This window comes from Rhinolophus ferrumequinum, chromosome 3 (assembly GCF_004115265.2).
Source record: "Rhinolophus ferrumequinum isolate MPI-CBG mRhiFer1 chromosome 3, mRhiFer1_v1.p, whole genome shotgun sequence".
In the NCBI taxonomy this organism is placed as follows: domain Eukaryota; kingdom Metazoa; phylum Chordata; class Mammalia; order Chiroptera; family Rhinolophidae; genus Rhinolophus; species Rhinolophus ferrumequinum.
The window spans coordinates 93,819,591-93,840,004 of NC_046286.1; the positions used below are offsets into that span (position 1 = coordinate 93,819,591).

The window sequence follows — 20,414 nt, forward strand, 5'->3', positions numbered from 1 at the left end:
ATACCACACACTGGGGGCCTTAACAGACGTTCATTTTCTCACAGTTCTGGTGGCTGGAAGTGCAAGATCAGGGTGGTTTCTGGTAGCTTTCTTCCTGGCTTGCACATGGCTAGCTGCCTGCTCTCTGTGTCATCACATGGCTTTTGCTCCCTGTGAGTGGGGGGGGGGGGGGGGGAGAGAGAGAGAGAGAGAGAGAGAGAGAGAGAGAGAGATATCTCTGATGTGTCTTCCCCTTCTTATAAGGACTCCAGTCCCATCAGATTAGAGCCCCACCCTTTTGACCTCATTTAACCTTAATTACCTCCTCAAAAGCCCTATCTCCAAACATAGTCACATGTAAATCTGTAATGTAAATCATGGGGCTTCACCAAGTGATTGCAGGGGGATGCAGGTTGTGGGGGGCAGGAGATGGGCCATACCATTCGGTCTAGAATAGCGATTTAAGAGGTGTTGGACCACAGGTGGAAAAATACTGGTTTAGAGTGTGTACTAGCAATCTGGCAATTTTGTTCATGAAGCATTTGGTTTACACCACCATTAAGATAACGGAGGTATTAAAATGTCTACATAGATTAAAATCTCTAAATGCCCACAAAAGAATGAAATACAAACTATATTTTGAATGTCATCAGAGCACACATTTTCATAAACTGTAAATGGTTTCAGTCGTCTTTAGAGGAACTTTTTTTTCCTTTTATAAGGTGGGCACAGCTCACAGTGGCCCATGCGGGCATTGAACTGGCAACCATGGTGTTACCAGCACCACGCTCTAACCAGCTGAGCTTACCGGCCACCCCTCAGAGGAACTTCTTAAAAATTAAACCATGGAATGAGATTTATTGATGCAGGACAGAAAAAGAATCCTCTGCTTTCTAACACTTCCTTGTCACGGGGTTTCCAGAGAAGCACCCCAGAAGCAAGCCATGAGTACCAGTTTGTCCTCATTTAGCCCGAATCCGGGTTTCCCAGCCCTGTTCTGCTTTAGTCCTCACCGGGAATGTCCACACTCTACTGAGCCTGGAAGCCAGGAGCCAGCCAGCGAGGTGTGCTGAAAATGTGTGACCTAAACACGTTTCAAAATCGTGAAGAGAAAGGCAAACCAGTTAAGTAGTCTGAAGTTTGTTAGACTTGCTTGATCCATCTCAGTCTGGAGTAGCTTTTTCCCTCGGGGAAGCTTTTCAGCATTTTGCTTTTTCTAAGGCATCAGGATTAGGGGAAAGTAGCTGGGTTTGTTTTTCCATCCCCCTCACCCACACCCCGCTCCTGCTCCTGAGGGAAGATATCACATATCAGAGAGGTTCTTCTTCAGGAAGATTGGGGTACATCTGCAAATCCTCACAGAGGCCTCTGAGTATTAAAATTTTTATCTCCAGGGTTCAGAAAGAAATAAACATTTGTGTGGGTGCAAGTCGGGGTTCCCCCCCCTTTCTAGGAAAGATGCTGATGATTAATGCCTCTGGGTGTCTTCAAAATGCACAGGTGCTCGCTCTCCCAAGTTAGGGGCCTCTTTGTTTCTTGCCCATAAACCCAATCTTACAGCCCTTGTTTGTTTTGATAGGAGCAGGATCTCCAGTACGAATTCTTAACTTTTGTCCTATTATTTTTTGTAAAAGGTACAAAAAAAAAATGAATGTTTTATGAGATTAGAATGTGATATGTAAATTTTGACATGTATAGTTGATTTTGGCTTGTTGTTTTAGAAGAGTATCAAAAACGAGTCCTCGCTTCAGTATTTTTATAAGGGTCTTAGCTGGCCGGGACACCCTCGGGTATGGCCAGACATCTCATTGTGTCATTCTTCCAGCTGTGGTTTTTGTCTTACTGTCCCAGGATTTTTAAATGTCAAAAACTATGACACCAAGTTATTTGGGTGTTTGGTTTGGCGGGAATGACCAGTTAAACTGTTTCTTCTGTCTTAATTCCTTCCTGGAGACCCTGAACAAATTCTAATATTTATTGCTGTGATGCAGATTTGATGAGAAAGCTAGTAGTACGATCAAGACTTTAATTAATGTAAAGAGTGGAAAAACAAAATTAGAGCTAGTGAAGTTCAAAGGTAAAGACAATTCCGATTTTCTGACCTGACGTAAACATTTTTGCCTCACTCCCCTTACTACATATCTTCCTGTGGTCTTGTGGTACTTTTGGTTGTTGTTGTTAACCTGATATAGCATAACAAACAAGTGACATTTTTAATTCTTTATGCTTTATTTTCATATGACTTGCAAATTGAAGAGAAATAGTTGTTCTTACCAGATTATTTCTAGTAATCTGATCATTGGAGCACTCCTAACCTAGTGTACAGAATATTGCCCAAATGTGTCCCAGGTGACCCAGGGTGAAATGCCTTCAGGCTCCAGGTGCAGGTTCCTCAGGTAAAGCAGGGAAGGGGGGTGGATGTGATACCGAGGAGAGTGGTGAGACTGTGGCAAAGTGGAAAGTACACGGCCAGGATCAAGGGAGCAAGCTTAGCTCCACTCATTGCTGCCAAGTGGAAACGCAAGACTGGTGGTGATGATTCCTCCTTTTCTTTCTTTCTTTCCTTTCTTTTCGTCCTTTGCTTTCTTTTCTCCCTTCCTTCCTTCCTTCCTTCCTTCCTTCCTTCCTTCCTTCCTTCCTTCCTTCCTTCCTTCCTTCCTTCCTTCCCAAGCCAAAAACAAAAACACAAAAACCAATCTCAATTTTCATGTGAAATAGACTGACTTTAAAATTTGGTTCATCAATTCAAAGACATTTAAACCCAGTATTGAGAAACAAGTTTTCAGGCCACACTCTGCCTGTTCGGCCTCAACTTCTAAGGGAGTCTTCAGCTCACACCAGGCTCCACCAGCCCTATGGGTACGGGTTAAGTCACATTAAGAGACTACATTTTGCCGGCTCAGTTATCCCTTCCCACCAGCACTGGGACGAGATCTTGGTCCCTTTCCAGCTACTCCCAGGCAATGCCCCCCTGTCCCCCATCCCCCCTGCCCTGTGCCCCGGCTGCTTACCCTCCTGGGGGCCTCTCTCCTGAGATATTTGGAGTCTTGAGGCTCCCTCTGGGAGTTCGCCTTGTTGGCCCCAGGCGGCTGATGTTTACCTGTCTCTCTTTGTGGGCAAAGGGCTCCCTGTCCTCTTGTGTTTTCTTCCCTTAGATAGAAGAATCCCACAGCTAACTCGCTTGAGATATTAGAACTGTTTTTTCTCTCTCTCTTTCTCTCCCCCTCTTCTTCTCCCTCACCTCTCTCTCCTTTTGCCACCCAGTCTCTTCTTTTTCTGGGGCGCTCACAGGCTGCCAGGATGGCTGGGGTGAGGCCAGCCTGAGTGGGTGTAACTTAAGAACTCGGAAACCAGTACTTCCCCTGACCTTCATGTCCTTGTCATGTCCCTCCCAGGGCCACCAGCTCCTTCATTCCCATCAGATCCTTCACCTCCAGCCTCAACCCCAACACCCCACACAAAATCTGTGACAGCCACCTGAAAATACCGGAATCCGAGGTTCAGATATTGTCAGGATTCTCTCTCCAGGAGCACCTTACACGTGCCCCTTGAACGTCACTCAATCATTGAGACACTCGGTCAGCCAGTCAATGAAAGCAAGTCCACTGGGTTGGGGGCCAGCTACAAAGAATCTCCCCGTCTTACTCACCCAATTTCCATGGAGGGCTCCACCAGGACACCCGTTACAGCAAATTTGTTCTCATCACCATAACTGCATATGTTCTTCAAGTATATGAGCTCCTTGAATCATTTAGAACGAGCCATACTTTTCATGATATGTGTACCGTAGAAGCTTATTTTTTTCAATTGTGCAGTTCTATCAACTTTTATGTTACCACTATTCCAGGAGTATATTAGGTCAGGTACGCAACCTCAAATTATATACACAGTCAAATGTGCTATTTCGTAGTCTTCGTTATTACCTGGTTTTTAGAAGGCAATTGTGCAGAAAGTGGAGATGAGGTCACTGAATAAGTAAAAAGTGTCATCTTGATGCTAAACATAGGCCTACTGTCAGATGATCTTCAAAATTTTTGCAGGGAATCTTTCTGTTGATAATAGTTAAGTTGTCTATCACAAGTTTGGCTACATAAGGAATTGGATGTCATTTTAAGCAGTTTCCCTATACAAGGGCCACATGCTCCTGGTTTTTGCATCAGTTCATGGTCATCTGACTGCAATAGTGGGACCCCATTTAAGATCCTCATGTTACATGAACGCCTCAAGAAAGACTGCCTTTGGAGTTAAGAAGTGGGTCATTGTGTCGACACATCACCCAAAACCATGGACTCTTAGATTCATAGATTAGGAAACTGTCCTCAAATGTCATTGACTCCAGAGTTTTCATTTTACCAATCCAGCATCAATCTGACACCCAGACAGATTAATGACTTGCCTCAAGATGACAGAATTGTCTAGGAGAGTTAAGATTCCACACATCTCCACTCCAGGTTTTGTGACCTTGGAATCCCACACGGCATTTCCTGCACAGTAAAGGATGGTTTAGATTGAACAAAATTAATTCAGCTTTGGAGAGGTTTTTATTGCTATATCACTAGGATGATAACCAGCAGTCACTGTGAAAACCTAACTCCCTAAAACTCTTAGAGCAGCTTAATCCACTGGGGTTTGCCATTTTGTCATCTCATCATTTGTACAGACTCCTAAGCAGATGGCTTATATTTGGAGCCATACTGGCACTGGGCTGTTGTCCCTGGCTTTGGGTCTCCTAGGAAAACTAGTCCTGGGAAATAGTCAAGGCTCAAATGCACACGGTCAATCTATAAATCCCCTAGAAGTAACACGTCAAACCAAGTAGGGTGACCCCTGCCCCAGTCTGTCCTTCAGTGACCCCTCTTCCTTTAGGGCTCCTTTGATGTTCCCTTCAATCTGATTATACCTGGATGAAAAGGCTGGGCAGGGAAGTTTATGCTGTGATTTACTGTAACCACATCTTGTAAGGACCCTGTCCAAGTGATTGGGCAGGAACAGTCATGGCTACTGCCCAGCAGCTCTACAGAGTGTCTGGAGGGGGAGTAAGAAAAGCTAAGAAGAGAAAGTCTGGTGTGCACAGAGGCGGGCGTCATCCCAAAGTAGAGAAGGAAACTAGAAGATAAGGTAATAAGGGTATCTTATTGTTCCAGTAAACATAGTTATTATTGTGGTATACAACAGTATATTGGCAAACAAGATGGTCTGGGGAAAAATCTAGGTTGGGTGATCACTGTGGGCATAATGCCAAGTATTACAGTTACAGGAAGTAAAATGACCTGGACGGTGCCATCTCTCTACCTGGCTTCCCGTAGTTAACCTCTTCTTAGCCTGCAGATGTCACCCATCTCCTCTGCAGGGAAGGCTTCCTGACCATCCCAACCCACGTCTGGTCCCCTCCACATGTCTTCCCCGCACCCATGCCTTCCGTACCCCTCACACATCTCATGCAGAATTAGTCATTTATTCATGTGATTAGTCAGCGTCTGTCTCCCTGGCTTACACACTGCGCTTTTGAGGACAGAGCGATATGGCTGTATGTAAAAGTATGACTCTGGAGGAGGATGTTCTCTCAAAATGGCATCTTTTCAACATTTTCTCAGTAGTAAGTGGGCCTGAGGATTGCTAAGATTCTGAAAACACTTTGGTGGAAGCCGTAGGAAAGCAGGACCTTAAGACACGTGTCGTATCTAGTGCTTCACACGTGGCCTGGCACATAGTAGCTGCTTAACCTTTACTGAGGAGATTAATCTATCAGTAGATATCAAATTCAAACTATGTTTTTGGCATAGAACAGGTGCTAATTAAATGTTCATTTCATGGACCTAAATCAAGCAGTCTATAACTCAAAAAAAGAGGCTAAAATTGGGCAGTAAAACGCTATGCTCAACATTCTGACGAAGCATATGAAGTCAAACTGTTATCGGCATTTCAGACCAGAAGTTCTGGACTTAGTATGAAGTTGTGTCACCCAGGGACCTGGCAAGAAACTGACTTACTTAGCTCAGCTGGTCCAAATGGAGAGTTTAATGAAGGGGCTACTTCATTAAAGGTGGGGTGGCTAAGGGAGCCAGCAAGGGATGTGAAACGCCCAGAGGCTGTAGCAACCGCAGGAAGTTATAACCACCATTCTCAGGGACAAGCCACAGGGTCCCTTGAGGTGCAAGGGGACAGCATAGTTGAGGAAGCGCAGTGAGCGCTGGAAGCGTGGAGGCCGGGCTGCCTTGGATACAGCCATTGCTAAACACTAGGCCTCTTTCTTCCTTCTCCTGCCTCATAATAATATTGGTGTCTCCCAATAGCCAAACCCAAGTGGAAGCCCGCCAGCCAGGCGCAGGGCGTGCAGAGCAGGGCAGAGAAAGATGGAGACAGCACATGGGGAATGACTGTCACATCAATTTATTTTGTTTGTCTTCTACTTTAATTCCACAAATAATACATAGTCATTAAAGAAAATGTAGAGACTAGGTCACAGTGAGTGGTGAGGGAACTCCTCCATCACCCCACCTCTCAAACCACTAGTATGAATGTTTGGGCGTTTTTCTCTTTCTTTCTCTTTTTTTCTTTCATATGTGCTTGGAAAGGATTCGAAAATTTCTATTCAAAATAAACCAAAATAAATATGGTTACACTTGTTTTTTGGCCTAATTAAGATTAAGCCTATAGCCTGACAGAGGGCTGTTTCCTCTCCTTTGTTCTGTGAACATAAACAAGTTACTTCATGTACCTCTGTGGGAACTAGGAATTAGGCAAGTGTTTGGATGCACAAAAAAACTTTCAGCAAGTTTGCCTCTCAGCTTGGATACCAAGTAATTAAGTATAAGATGAAAGATGACTCCAACAGAACTCACTCGCTAAGACTGGAGAAGGAAATACAAGTGAAGGCAACCTCACTTGGTTGGATTTTACTGTCAACATAAAGTTTCTGTCCCCTTTTCATGGGACTTGAAGGGCGGTTTGAAAATAGGGCGGAAGACAGTTTAGGAAAATAGAGCACATGCTTATGTACACAGTTCTTATTACATCGGCAACGTCCCACACTGCTTTGTAACACCTGTCACACTTGTCGTTATTTATCTGATGCGTGTCCAGTCCTGCTCAACAGGAGTTTCCAGACGGCAAAGCCCACGTCTGTTTGCTGTGCCCTACATGCACCCAGGTAGCAAGGCTAAGCGGTGGATGCTCTTAGTTCAAGTAGAGGGAAGGTGCAAAGGAAGAAGGGTCAGCGTGCTGTCGCTGTGTGTGCCATCGCTCTGAAAGACAAAGATCACTACACATGGGACAACACATGGCTGTTTAAGACCCTTGTCGTAATATACCTAAGGTTAGTGGGCCCGTCACCTCCTTTAATTAAAAAAAAAATAAAAGTCCTGGAAAGTATTAAGTCATCTCAGCTCCTTTAGAGAAGAACAAGTTCTGCTTTCCTGGAGTGGGATCCATACTTGGCCTTTTACAAATGTCTGCCTGAACGGGATCATCCTCGTGAGCTGGTTCAGGAAGCCAAATTAATAGAAGCTCACACCACCCCACTTCGGTTCTAAGAGTTAGATAGCCTCCCCTGGGATGAATCCATTTGCTGTCAGGTCAAACAATGGCCACCACTGGGATTTTGAAAATGGCCATGGGATTGGGGGAAGAAGGCTCATGGTGGTGATCCCAGACATGGAAATTGCTGTGGGGAAGATTCAGAACCAGCTCAGAGACTGACTCAGAACTGCTCTGAGCCTCTTGTCCGAGTGTCCCCTGAAAGCTTTCCTCCCCACTGACCGATGCTTTCGGTAATTGTCTCTATGAACCCACCATCGCAGGGTCTGCAGGACGGGGTTGCAGCTGGCGGTGTTGGCCTGGGCCCTCCCTCCCACTTGATCACATTGGAGCTGCGGGGGGAAAGGCTGGCCAGGGGGCTGGTCTCTGTCCTGTGCCAGGATGTGCACGTTCACGTGAAGGTTATGAACCTCCGTCGTCGTTACTCTGAAACTGGAATTGATTCTTGTGTTAACTGTTATTTTGGAAAATACTGCTGCAGGATTTCAACAGAGTATCCAAGCCCCCTGCTGCAAGTTCAAGTACATTTTTTAAAGAGTGTTTTCAAAAGTATAGATTGTGTTAAGTGCCTTCAGTTATGAATGGATTCAATGTGGGTTATCTCCTAGAGAAAAATGTGTCTGGAAACAGACTGCATTCTTAGAGGAATAACTAGTTCATTGTGCTCAGCACCGCGAGTCCTCCCAGGTGTCCTTAAAGATGGGACTGATCTCTTGACCGAAAGCAAGAGACTGTTTGTAACATACTGCTTGCTTGATATCTAAAAATGGTTCGGCTCAGAAATAACTGAGACTTAATTTCATTGTCTCTGAACGATAAAGACCCAAATACCCTAATAAAAGAATGGAGCAAAAAATAGAGCTAGTGATTGTCCTAGAAGCAGAGAAATGAGCCGATGGAGGAACTCCTGAAACCACAAGATTTCAGAGTCCAAGGCTGTGTGCCCTTCCAGGCCATCTCGGCTGGGTGTCGTAGCAGACTGATAGATGAGGAAGTGAAACCAGGACTTGATTGCAAGGTAAGGGTGGGCCGTGAAAAAGTGTTGTCGATAATGGGCTTCATGTGTTTGTTTTCTAACATTCTTATGACCGTGACTCATTACTGACATTTTAGTGCAACAGGGAATGAGGAATTATATTTTCAGCTGCAGAACTTAAGTAACTATTTATTATTTATGGTTTGGTTTCCATTGTTAGATTCAATACTCCGGGATGAACAAAAAAATAATACTTTCATTTTATTTCTCCTGTACTTGAGTGCTGTTGTCTGCCTTAGACCTATGTCTTTTGCTGCGAGTCAACACTTTTTAAATTTGTGAAGACAAACTCACCATTAAAATTATTTCACTTTGAAAACAGTCCTTTTGCGGGGGGGACGGGGGGGGGGGGAACCAGATTAGCTGTTTAGTTTGTTTAAGGAAACATACAGTTTCCTTTGTATAACAATAGTAAGGCAGAATTTGTAGTTGGTGACATTTTCTGGGTTTAGAGTAGAGTGTCTAGAAGAGTGTATATAGATTTTTAATCAGCCACCGCAGTTCAGAAAGGTGTTGGTACCTCTCCCTTTTCAGGACGAAGGTCAGTGTGTCCTCCTAAGAGACATCACTCGGGGTGGGGGGGGGATGTGTGGCACCTCTTGTCATGCAATTGACTTTAATATTTATCACACTTATTCTGTGGTATGCACTTAAGAAATGTAATTGCAAGCCTTTTTCTTTCAAAGAAAAAAGTTCTAGTAGACTGAAAAAATTAAGAATGTTTGTCAATGGCCTGTGCTTTAGAAAAACAGTTGGTTTTCCTCTTTGTCTTGGGAAATGTGTTACAATGGCAGTGTCTTAAATGACAAGATAAACAAGTTCGCCCCCTCCTCCAGCATTTAAATTATGTTCCATCTATGAACTATGGATTGTGTTTTGAACTACCCCTTATAACTTCTAGTGCCTTTGTAGCTGAAAATGTAAGATTATTTTCTAAGTCAGCCTTATTCAGTAGGGATTGTATGAAGTGAAATCTTTTCCGGAATCCCAAACATGTATGCATGCCTTTGCCCTTCTTTCTTTCTGCTGGTCGTTCTTTCATCCTTCATCGTGCAGCTTCTTGGAGCTGCTCCCTGGTTGCAACGTCAGCAGAGTATCTCAATTAGCTCAGACCTTGTCAAGCCCCTAGAGCGGCATGCTACAGCGGCCTCCCCTGCCCTTCCAGAAGACCCCGTTCTGATCTTCCTAAAAGACCTAATCTCCTCAGAGGGATACTAATTCACACTGCTGGGGATTGTAAATCCATAACCATTCCAAGGGGATATTAGAGTTTCAGCTAACACCTTCTACCTGACACCAGAAAGGGCTGGTTTCTCATAGTGGAATTCCAGACAGCATGGCTGATTTCTGGGAAGGGATGTTTTTAAATGGTGGGGCTCTCTGGTCCTCCTCCAATTAGGCCACAGGCTGGCCTACACTTAGCTCGCTGGCTGGATTGTGTCCTGCTGGCTGTCGGCACGTCTTGCGTGTGCTGGGTCCCCACTCCTGCTTCCTGACTGTGTGTGTAACCAGTGATGCGAGGAAATGAACAAGAGCCGCTTTCCCATAGGAGTATCTTTTTCACCTAACAAGGCATAAATGTGCATGTTATCTGGGGCCAATCTCACTATCATTTAAAAAGAGATTTTGCTAAGCAAAAACAATCTTTACTGGCAAATAAATTTTGCAGCAAGAAGCAGCAAGGATTCCGCATTTGTGCCTTTTGCGTGTCTTGGGATTTATTTGGTTGTATGCACGAAAGGCTGGTGGCAAGACAGCAGGGTCCCTGCAAGAACTGCTAATACTGCAGTGTAACCTGTGTGTGGGATATGAGATGGAAAGGACTGGAAAGCAAGACCACGGCAGAGCTACCATGGGACAAACAGAGGCCTTGAGAAAATACTGAGGCATAGAACACTCCTCTGCTCTCATGTGAAAGAGCCTTGAATGTTGCTCAAGAAATGGAACTTTCGCTTCCCTTTTCTTTTTCTCTCTGCTGTTATGTGTCGTATTGCCCCTCCCAGGGCCCTATGCTGTATTTATTTGTTAATTCGTTCAGCAAATATTTAGTCCTGGGATAAATATAAAGGCAAAAAGTGTGTGTGTATGTGTGTGTGTGTGTGTGTTGTTTTCCCTGCTCTAAAAATGCTTATAATTTTAAAAACTAGATTCAAAATACTATGAACCCTTTGTGTTTGTGGATGGAAATACAGTGGTTTCAGTTACTTGCAAGTAATATGAAAGGTCTTTACTGATACAAGTTGATGATTTTGCGAAAGCAGGGATCGCAGGTGGACTAACAAATGACTGTCCCATGGGACCACATATGGCCTGTTCTGTCCTTCGAAGCCAAGTCACTTGTCCAATGTAGAAGTTTACAGGCTGCCCAGCATCCACACTCCAAGCAGCTTTTAAAAAACATGTTTCTTGGCAAAAAAAAAAAAAAAAAAAAAAAAAAAAAAAATTTCAAGAACTGTACAATAATAATACTTTACTGGAAGATACGAGTAATGAACTTGTCTGAGGATATGCACAGAAAACAACTGAGTCAAGCAGCCAGGAGCCTGTTTATATAGTACCCCATCTCAGAATTTAGGTCTTTGTATCTTCCACCTGAATATCAACTCTACAGGACAGGAAGATTCCCAGCTCCCAAACTGACAATCCAGGGTAGAGATAGACAACTGGGAAAGAATTCACTGTGAGAACACACAATACTTACTCTAAGTCTAATAAATAGCTGTTAAACCACTGGGAACATCAGTGGGCCGGAGTGATCATGGTAGATTCAGGTGGAGCTTGTAAGACGTGAGTTGACTATTATTTAAGCAGAAACAGAGGTTCTGGGGGACGTCATTTGGCGGGGGATGGCAAAGAGATCTCTACAGAGCTCAGAATGGAGGATTAAGAGTCCCCACAGCCCGAGGAGGATGCTTCTTCTCAAAATGCCTTCTCAGCACCATAATTTAGTGATGTCTATCAAACTGGTGAATTTTGTGAGGGAAAAATCATTGCAACAAGTTGTCTTCTGAAATGATTGATAAATTTCCATCCAAATGGCTTACTTAAGTAGCCCTGTATATGGTCAGCCTTATTTGAAGGAAATAGGCATTAAAACAAGTTATCCTATTATGTTGTTAGTTTAAATTCACTTACTAGGTGTGATAGCTGTGTTAAAAATGGTCAACTAATGTTATTTTCAATAACCACAAATGAATGCTTTAAATGGAACTTCTACTTAAAGGATTTTGATCCTTTGAAATAGTTGAGTTTTAGGTATCGATACATGGGCATAATCTGTATTTTGAGTTTTAGCTCCATCGTGAACCTGTAATGGTATCGGTTTTCAATAACATTTTAGTGCTTCTGAAGATCTTCGTCTGAAGAACTCAATATCTATTTCAAATATGAACCTTTTGAATCATTATATAAAAATAGGTGTAGCATTTTAAGAAGAACAGGTAGCCTTAGGGAAATCAAAACCCAAAATAATTTGAAAGTCTCTCTGACTAAAGTGGGGGAGTTAGATCATTCTGTCTGTACCACTTAGTTTTATGAATACACACAGAGCGTAACTGTTTTTCTAAGACACGCCTGTAAAGTTTACATTTTCGGTATCTGTCTACAGATGGATTTTTAAACTGTTTCTTTAAAAAGTCAGGCTTCAATGTATTCTTGCTTAACTTTGCTTCCTTAAAACTGTGTTAAATGTCTTGTTAACGGAAACTAAGTATCCAAACTTCCTTCCATGTGTTACCACCCGGCCCCCACCTGCAAACTTCACTGTAAAACTTGTGTGAAAGATGTGTCCATTAACTTTGAAACAGACTTATAATTCAGGAAGTGAACTTGGAAATACCGGAGCTCCAAAGATCTTGCTTCTTTTGTGGACTTGAATGAGAATGGTGGCGGGAGCCAGGAAGGTGAAGCCCGAGCAGCTTGGGGAGAGTGTGGGTTGTATTTGATGTTCACCAAAGAATGGCAGGAGGGGGTGTTGCTCAGCGAAGTGTGCATTTTCAAGTTACCCACAGTGGGGTCTATTGTCCTGTTTCTCCCTTGAATGATGTCATGTTTCATTTAAGGCTCTTAGTGATGCTGAAGTCTGTGGTCTGCTCACTAGGGGGAAGTAGGCAGTGAGAAAGTTGCAAATCAGGTTTTTGTAAAGCCTTTGTGTGTTGGGTTTGGAGAGATAAAAGCTGACTCATGCAATATTTCGAGGGAAAGGAACTGCACCGACTAGTAAACGCTCCTTGTTTTACCTGCCTGAGCCCCCGGTGAGGTCACTGCATCAGCTGAAGGCAGACGATGTGGCGTAGCTGTGGAGAGCACAGGTAGGTGCTGACGTGAATGTGCCCCAAAGAAGCGATGCCCCCACAAACTTGCTCCTTCCCGCTTGGAGCAGACGGAGCGCATCCACTGCGGTGAGAAGCTGTCGCGGGCGTAGGGGGGTGGGGATGGGGGTGGGGGTGTCTTCTTCACGACACTGGCAGGGACGGCCGCTTGTTTGGGATATTACAGCTGTTCTGTTATAAACGCGATGCATTAGAAAGGCGGTATCCAACAATGGAATTAGTCTAGAAGGTGATTTTTTTTTTTTTCTCCATCTGAACTGCAGTCTGCCTTAGATGGTTTTTGCTTTGTTCTGGTTTGGTTTTGATCTTTCCTTAAAGTTAGAGGAAAATATCTAGAGAGCTGATGTTTGTGACTCGGGAGAAAAGGAAAATCTTAAGTTGCCACGCATTGAATGCTCAGGATTTTCATGTGCTTTCTTTATGAGGTCCATGCAGGCTACCCTGTCTCCCCATGGGGGGGACAAAATAAATGTTTGCAAATTTTACGCTTAGCAACTGTAGTGATGAAATTTAGTCTGAGTATAGAAGCAACCAAAGTTGACTAAGCAAATGAAGTCTCCATTTTGAGTGTTTATTGGTAGGAAATACTTTTGTTAGGGGGAATAACTGGGGAGAAGGAGGCATGGATTGTATTCATTGCTGTTGCACATTGGGATCTGATTTAATTTTGTTTTATTATTTTAATTTAGTGACACTAATATATTTCAAAGAAGATGTCTATGTTTGGCACTCCTTTTCATTAATCATATTGAACATAAAAATGAATGAATTTAAAATAATTATTTGTTACAAACTGAGGTTGTGATTTGATTTTCTTTAAATAACTTTTTAGATTATAAAAGTAATATACTTGTTGAAGAAAAGTGATATTTACAGATACATATCAAAAGGGAAAAATCATCTAGTCTCTTATTTGGTAAAACCAAAGTTAATGTTTTATTGTCTATCCTTTCAATCTTTTTCTAATTTGGATGTTAAATAAGTGGTATTTTAAATTGAAAATTGGGATCACACTGTACATATGTTTTATAAACCACCCATTTTACTCAACTGTATATTATGACCATTTTCTACACCCTTAAAAGATTTGAAAGGACATGGCATTTAATAGTTTTATATTGTACCTTGCAGATAGATTTATTTACTCAGATCTCTATTGTTAGACACTTTGAATTCACTTCCTCCTCCTTTTTCCCTAAGAAAATGTTTAGTGTTCTTTATGGATGGATTTATTTACTCAGAGTGCTATTGTTAGTCACTTGGATTTCTCCTCTTCTTCCTCCTTTTTTTTAAAAAAAAAGAAAAGAAAAGAAAATGTTATTTAGCCTGATGCCTCCCTCCCAACTGTGCAGAGATCTTTTTGGAATTGAGTGTGTTCGATACAGATGGAACCTGCCTATATAACTATCAATGTTTAGTTATTGCCCTGAGATTGGTGTTTCCACTAACGGGAAGGTGCTGCTCAGAGTGAAGCTGGGGCCTAGATTATTATTTCATCTAAATTAAAACTAGAGTTTTTGAGCCTTTGGTAGGTAAGTCAGTGATATATATATATATATATATATATATATATATCATCATCCATAACCTGGCATTAGTAGGAGGTAGAAGAAAATTGTTATTTTGTGGTTATTGCTTATGTTATGATTCCAGCTAGGAACAGGCAGTGCAGTTGTAGCATTATTATGTGGTTATTTCAGGGTTGGAGTCAAATCCTGAAGGTCGGATGGCATTTGGGGAGTCAAATGGCCTGCCCTACTCGGGCATTGTAGTCCAGCTGTCTAATGTACACATAAGGAGACCAGAAACCCAAAGATATAAAGCTTGTTGGTGCAGAGCCAGGGGACAAGTGCAAATCCTCTGACCGAAGGAGAGAGTGTTATGTCATCCCTTAATTTCTGGCTGGTCCTCTGAGCAATTTCTATATAGATGATTGGGTACATATTCGTTCCTTTACACACACGCACACACTGTGTAAGCCCTTTTGGCATATTGGTACTGTGTGCTTTACACAAGTAGCTTATGTTTAGTCCTTCATTTTCTGATATCTAAGCTCCTTTTCTGCCCTACCATTGTATGAACTATATCCAAGTGCAAAGAAAAGTGGACTCGAAATCAGAAACCATAGTCTCTGATTCATAGTTCAACTTTGACCATGATGTTGCCTAACCTCTCTATTTATATTTTTCAATCTATAAAATTTTTAAACAGTAATGACACGTGAATGAACTATGAGACTGTGTTCTGTTCACTTGTTCTTAAGGAGCATTTTGGTACAGAGTTAAAGCAGAAGCATAGTATGGTAAGGCTAATCTATTACAATAGAGACTGTTTGGGTTATCTCTTGCTGCGTCACAAACCAGTCCAAAACCTAGTGGCTTGAAATAATAACAGTCATTTGTAATCTCTCAAGGTTCCTTTGAGTCAGGAGTTCAGGAGGGGCTGTGCTGGGTGGTTCTGACTTGGGGAACCCGTGAAGTTGCCGTCAGACATGACACTGCTGGGGTCATCAAAGGCTGCTCACTTATAAGTCTGGTACCCTGGCTGGAAACATTCAGACAGCAGGACCCAGAACAGCTGGGGTTCCTTGGGCATCTCTCTACATTATCAATATGGTCTCCCCACCTAGTTTCTTTAGCACATCAGCTCCAGAATAACCAGACTTTTTAATGTGATGGCTCAAAGCATGTCCAGACCCAGTTAGTGTGAGGTTCCTTCTGTCTTCATGGCCTGCCCTACTCGGGCATTGTCACATCCAGGGTTCAGGCACGGTCCCTGCCACATTGGGATTCTAGTGGGAAGGGCAAAGAATGGAGGAACAATGTCTAATGCTTGAGAAACAGGCCCCCAGGGGGACACATTTCCACTAGTGAGAACTTGACCACATGGCCATATCTAATGGCCGGGAGGCTGGGAAGTATGCTCAGCTAAATCCCTATTCACGAAAGAAGAGGGGAAGTGGATTTTGGTGGCCAACTAACAGGCCCCTCCGAAAGGGAAAACACAACTCGCAGTTGCGTTTAACGACCACAGACAGTAAAGGTAAAGGTAAAAAGTGCTGTATTTGCATAAAGAGCCTGAAGGGAATTCCCTAAGGTCCCCTTTTAACCAAAATGCCTTCCACAACTGTGGAAATTCTGGAGTCCCCACCTAGCTAAGGCCATGTATCTAATACATCAGCTGCATTAACTGTCTATTAATAACTTAATTCCTGTTCAGCTATTGTGGCCCTTGTACTTCTTAGTTTCCATTGACTAGCATAGGAATCAATTAGTAAATTATCTGAATATTTAGTATCAGAATGCACAGCTTGAAGGAATCTGTGTTCCTCATTCAACCGCTTTACCTCTTGTTTGAAAGCACCTTTTTGCAAACTGTCTTTCCTAGTCTCAGTCTTGTTCAAATACTTGCTTCACTGACTCTTTAATAGTGACAAGATTTTTCTTAACTCGTCATTTGGGAAAACTTTTAAATTTACAGATCAGTTGCCAAGATGAGTCCCAGGTTCCCCCCCTACGCCCTTCATGCAGCTTCCCCTGATGTAAACATCTTGGATAACCACGATACATTAGTCAAACTAAGAAATTAACATGCTACCAAGATTTTTTACTTCTTCATTAGCAAACAGCTACAAATAAATGTGAAAATCATGTTCCCTGGATTGAACGCTCTGAGCCTTAAAGAACATGTGGACATTCATGCCAGAATCACAGTATTTTAGAAAAACAAGAGGTGGAAATTTGTGTGGCTCCCTGGCAGCTTTTATCTATTGAGCTGTCCACCATCTCAGAGGTGTGGGGCGGGAGGAGGAGTCCTCTCAAATTCCTGGTGTTGTCTTTGAAATATGTAAATATGTATATTGCTTATAACTTTGACTCTTAAAAATTTTTAGCTTCTTTTTTTAAAAAATCATGAAGTCTGTTTTTCACTATGTAGAGGCTCTACCAAGGACTAGCTGTGTATTAAATGAACTTTCCTGGCTGATAGAATAACTTCTTGCTTATACTTCAGTTTCTCTCTTGCCTCCACTTTGAGTAACTCACAGGCAGTGTATTAGGGAACTGCATAATGGTAGTTACTCATTGGTCTTGAGCGCGACGCATTCTCTTGATGTTCACAATTGTCCTGCCAAGGAATTCAGACTAGGTATTTGTAGCCCAGAATAGCAATGAGCAGAATTTGGAAATCCTGATCACTCCTTCAGCCCCTGCTGTGTATAGAGTTCTGCCTCGCCTTGTAAAAGTGTCCCTGGGAGTTGTGACAGGAAGTGGTCGGCTGGGGACCCGTCAGTCCCCCCACCCCCTTCAACATGTAAACAATGGTCACAGGAAGCTTGGGCTTTGCTTGCCATGGAAAGTTCTGCCTCCACCCTAAGTCAGAGAGACGAGTTAGAGCCAAGAAGAGCTGCTTTTGATTCTGGCAGTGACATTCCAAAGGAGAGCAATTAAAATAATGGAAGTTTGAAGAGCAAACAAAGACAAGTAAAGGAATTAAAGCTCTTGCACTGAGAAAAAATTAGAGAGAGGGACTTGTCATGAAGCGAAATGCATTGAAGGTGTCTACACAGTAGCTGTGTAGCCTTTTTTTTTTTTTATTGAGGTTGGCACAAGAAGGAATATTTTGTTTTGATGGCTTTTCGGCTAATGATACTTCTAGTTGTAAGAATCATCAGGACTCCAAGGCAGCTCTCTACATGTATTTCTACCACCACCTCCTCCAGGTTTACCAAGGGTCAGGTGGGCCAAGATCCTTAAGGTGGGTAGAACCAGCTTATTTTAGGGTATTCGTGGTCAAGACACCCACTGACATGGGCCATTAGCAATGGTTGGCAAGTTTGCAGAAGATGTTATATTATTAGCCCTGTGTGTGGGATTTGGTAAGAAAGAGAGAGAGAGAAAGGCTATGAAAAGGGAAGGAAAGCAAAGCAGCAAATTACCCAAACGTTAATACAACCTGCCAACATCTTTCACTTAAGGAAGAGGAAAAGCTTTCTTGCCTTACAGTTTTCTATCTGGAAATCAGTTATCCCAATCTAGTACACAATGATTGTCTCCCTACTCATGACAACATTGTGTACTAATGAATGGAGTAAATTATATGCACCTCTCCATTCACTATTATTTGAACAAAGATTGATGAAGAAGTAAATTTAAATCTTATAGAATAATAGAATTTCCTAGGAAACTTCTAGATCAGCATTGTCCAACTCAAATGTGATGCAAGCCACGTATATAATTTGTAATTTTGTAGTACCCACATTTAGAAAAAGTAAACCAGTGAAAATAATTTTAAGATGATAGTTTCTTTAACCTGCTATTCCAAAATATTATTTCAACCTGTAATTAATATAAAAATTATTAATGAGGTATTTCATACTTTTTTTGTTGCATTCTAATTCTCTGACATCTGGTGTATATTTTACAATTACAGCACATCACAATTTGGACTAGTTGCATGTCAAGTGCTCAATAGCCACAAGTGGGTTACGGGCTGCTGTGTTGAATAGTACAGTTCTAGAAATAAATATTAAAAATTAAAAATAGGTGAGTTGTATTAGGAAGAATAGGCCAGACAGGGTGGAAATCTTAAATTATTTTGAGGGAGGTGAGAACAAGACTAGACAGTTTTTATGAGGTATATTACCTTACGTGAGAAACTATAATTATCTTCTAAGCAATGAATTAACATAAAACATGTTATCCATTAGCAAATGCAACCTCATATTATATGCCATTATATGACCTAGCTTTAAATGTTTCTCTTCTGCCACTGATAATTTTGAAAGGTGTTTAATTTGGGACAGTAAGCTTGGCTGAATACTCAGGATACCAAATATCTCAAATATTGTATTTTATAAAAGTGGCTGGTTGTCAGTCTGAAGAACAAACAGGTTGGTCCAGTGGCCTACAACATTGTTGACCCTTGAACAATGCAGGAGTTAGGGACACTGATCCCAGTGCAGTCGAAAATCAGTATTTAACTTTCGACTCCCCAAAAACTTAAGTTGTCCCTTGGTATTTCCAGGGGATTGATTCCAGGACCCCTGCGGATACCAAAATCCCTCAGATGCCCAAGTCCACTGTATAACATGGTGCAGATCAGTGCATACAGTCGGCCCTCTGCATCTGCAGGCTCCCAATCGTAGATAGAAAAATAGTACCGGTATTTGTTGAAAAAAATCTACGTATAAGTGGACCCACCCAATTCAAATCTGTGTTGTTCAAGGTCAAGTACACATGATCTGGTATTGGAACATGTGAAGCCTTCCTTAAAACAGGGCCTATTTATGTTGGTATTTGATTCATCGATGAAGCGATCCCCTGTTGACCAGAGTTTCACATTCCACTTTGTCCTACCTTTGAAAGTATAAAAGACGTTATCACCCCTACAGCCCAACATGGATTCCTCTAAAACATTGGTAATTTTCTGTGCATCTTTCATCCCTCAGTCCCTATTGGCTGGCTAACTTAGAATCAAAGTAAGTAAAGAAACGAGTCTCTCTATTGTGTTCATTTTTCACTGATTCTGGTAATGAGTATTTGCCCACAGATATATAACTATGGAATATGGTTGTCTACACTGGAGAGAAGGTTGATTCTTGTCTGGTCAGTCAGAAAACGAGAACTTGCCCTAGAGATCAGTGTATCAAGATCTATGGGTGGTGGTGCTGATAGTGGGGGTGGTGGGGGTAGGTTGTTCTAGACCCTTCCAGATGACCTGGCTTTCATATGTAGTATACCCAACTTATGCTTGGTCCTAACTCATAGCTTCATTGAACCCTTGGGACCTTAAAGAATCTTCACGTACTTCCCAAGTTAGTGCCCAGTTCTGAAAGTGAGATAAACCCCCTGGTTATAGTTATGGTGGATGCCAACGGGAAGAAAACCTTGTTGTGTCTACTCCTACTTTGCATTGCCCAGGACCTCCTTAACACCAGTCCCAAATGTGGGCAAGCATCCTTTGCAGCAAGTACACTGCAGAGCCTGGCTGCTTCTTGGATTTTTGCCATACTCAAGCTGGATCATGCTTTGTAGGGCAAGTGCATTTTAACTACTATAACCAGTCCATGTTTTATAGGCCATAAAGTTGTTATAGGGCGAGCAGAAAGAATATTGTAAAAGCTTTAAAAATTTGCAACAAATGTATACCATGTGGTAGTAGTTATGCTGATAAATTACTAATTTCCTACACATTTTTTTGCCGTTCCTTCTTGTTGACCCAAGTTAGTTTCTTTATTTTATATTCAATAATTTTAATATTTGCATTATAAGTTTGCACTAATATTTGCTACGAATATAAACTATTAATTATCTAGGAAAAGTTAGGATGCTGAAGGATGCAGACTTGATGGATTCTGCGTATTCTAGCAATATTGGTATCAGCTATTTTGATGATCTTTATGATACAGTCAAACCGAATTCATGTTCCTTTTGAAAAATGATCATAACCTATATTCTTGTTGTGTTTTTCTTGTTACAACCTTTCTAACATAAATTTCACCCTATTTTTCTAACTAAACCCATAAATATGGA

The 20,414-nt window shown here is 42.0% G+C and overlaps 1 protein-coding gene across 8 annotated transcripts in view; it reads left to right on the plus strand.

The window, feature by feature from the left end:
• PLEKHG1 (pleckstrin homology and RhoGEF domain containing G1) overlaps window positions 1-20,414 on the plus strand; it is a 211,471-nt gene that overhangs the window by 104,003 nt on the left and 87,054 nt on the right. The window contains exon 1 of one of the 8 annotated variants that reach the window (XM_033103028.1): window positions 8,282-8,533. The exons of 5 other annotated variants lie outside the window; for them this stretch is intronic. The gene's annotated coding sequence lies outside the window, so the exon portion shown is untranslated. Of the gene's footprint in view, window positions 1-8,281; window positions 8,534-12,737; window positions 12,862-13,091; window positions 13,112-20,414 lie in introns of those variants that run through there. 2 more of the 8 variants (XM_033103027.1, XM_033103029.1) reach the window with 2 other exon arrangements.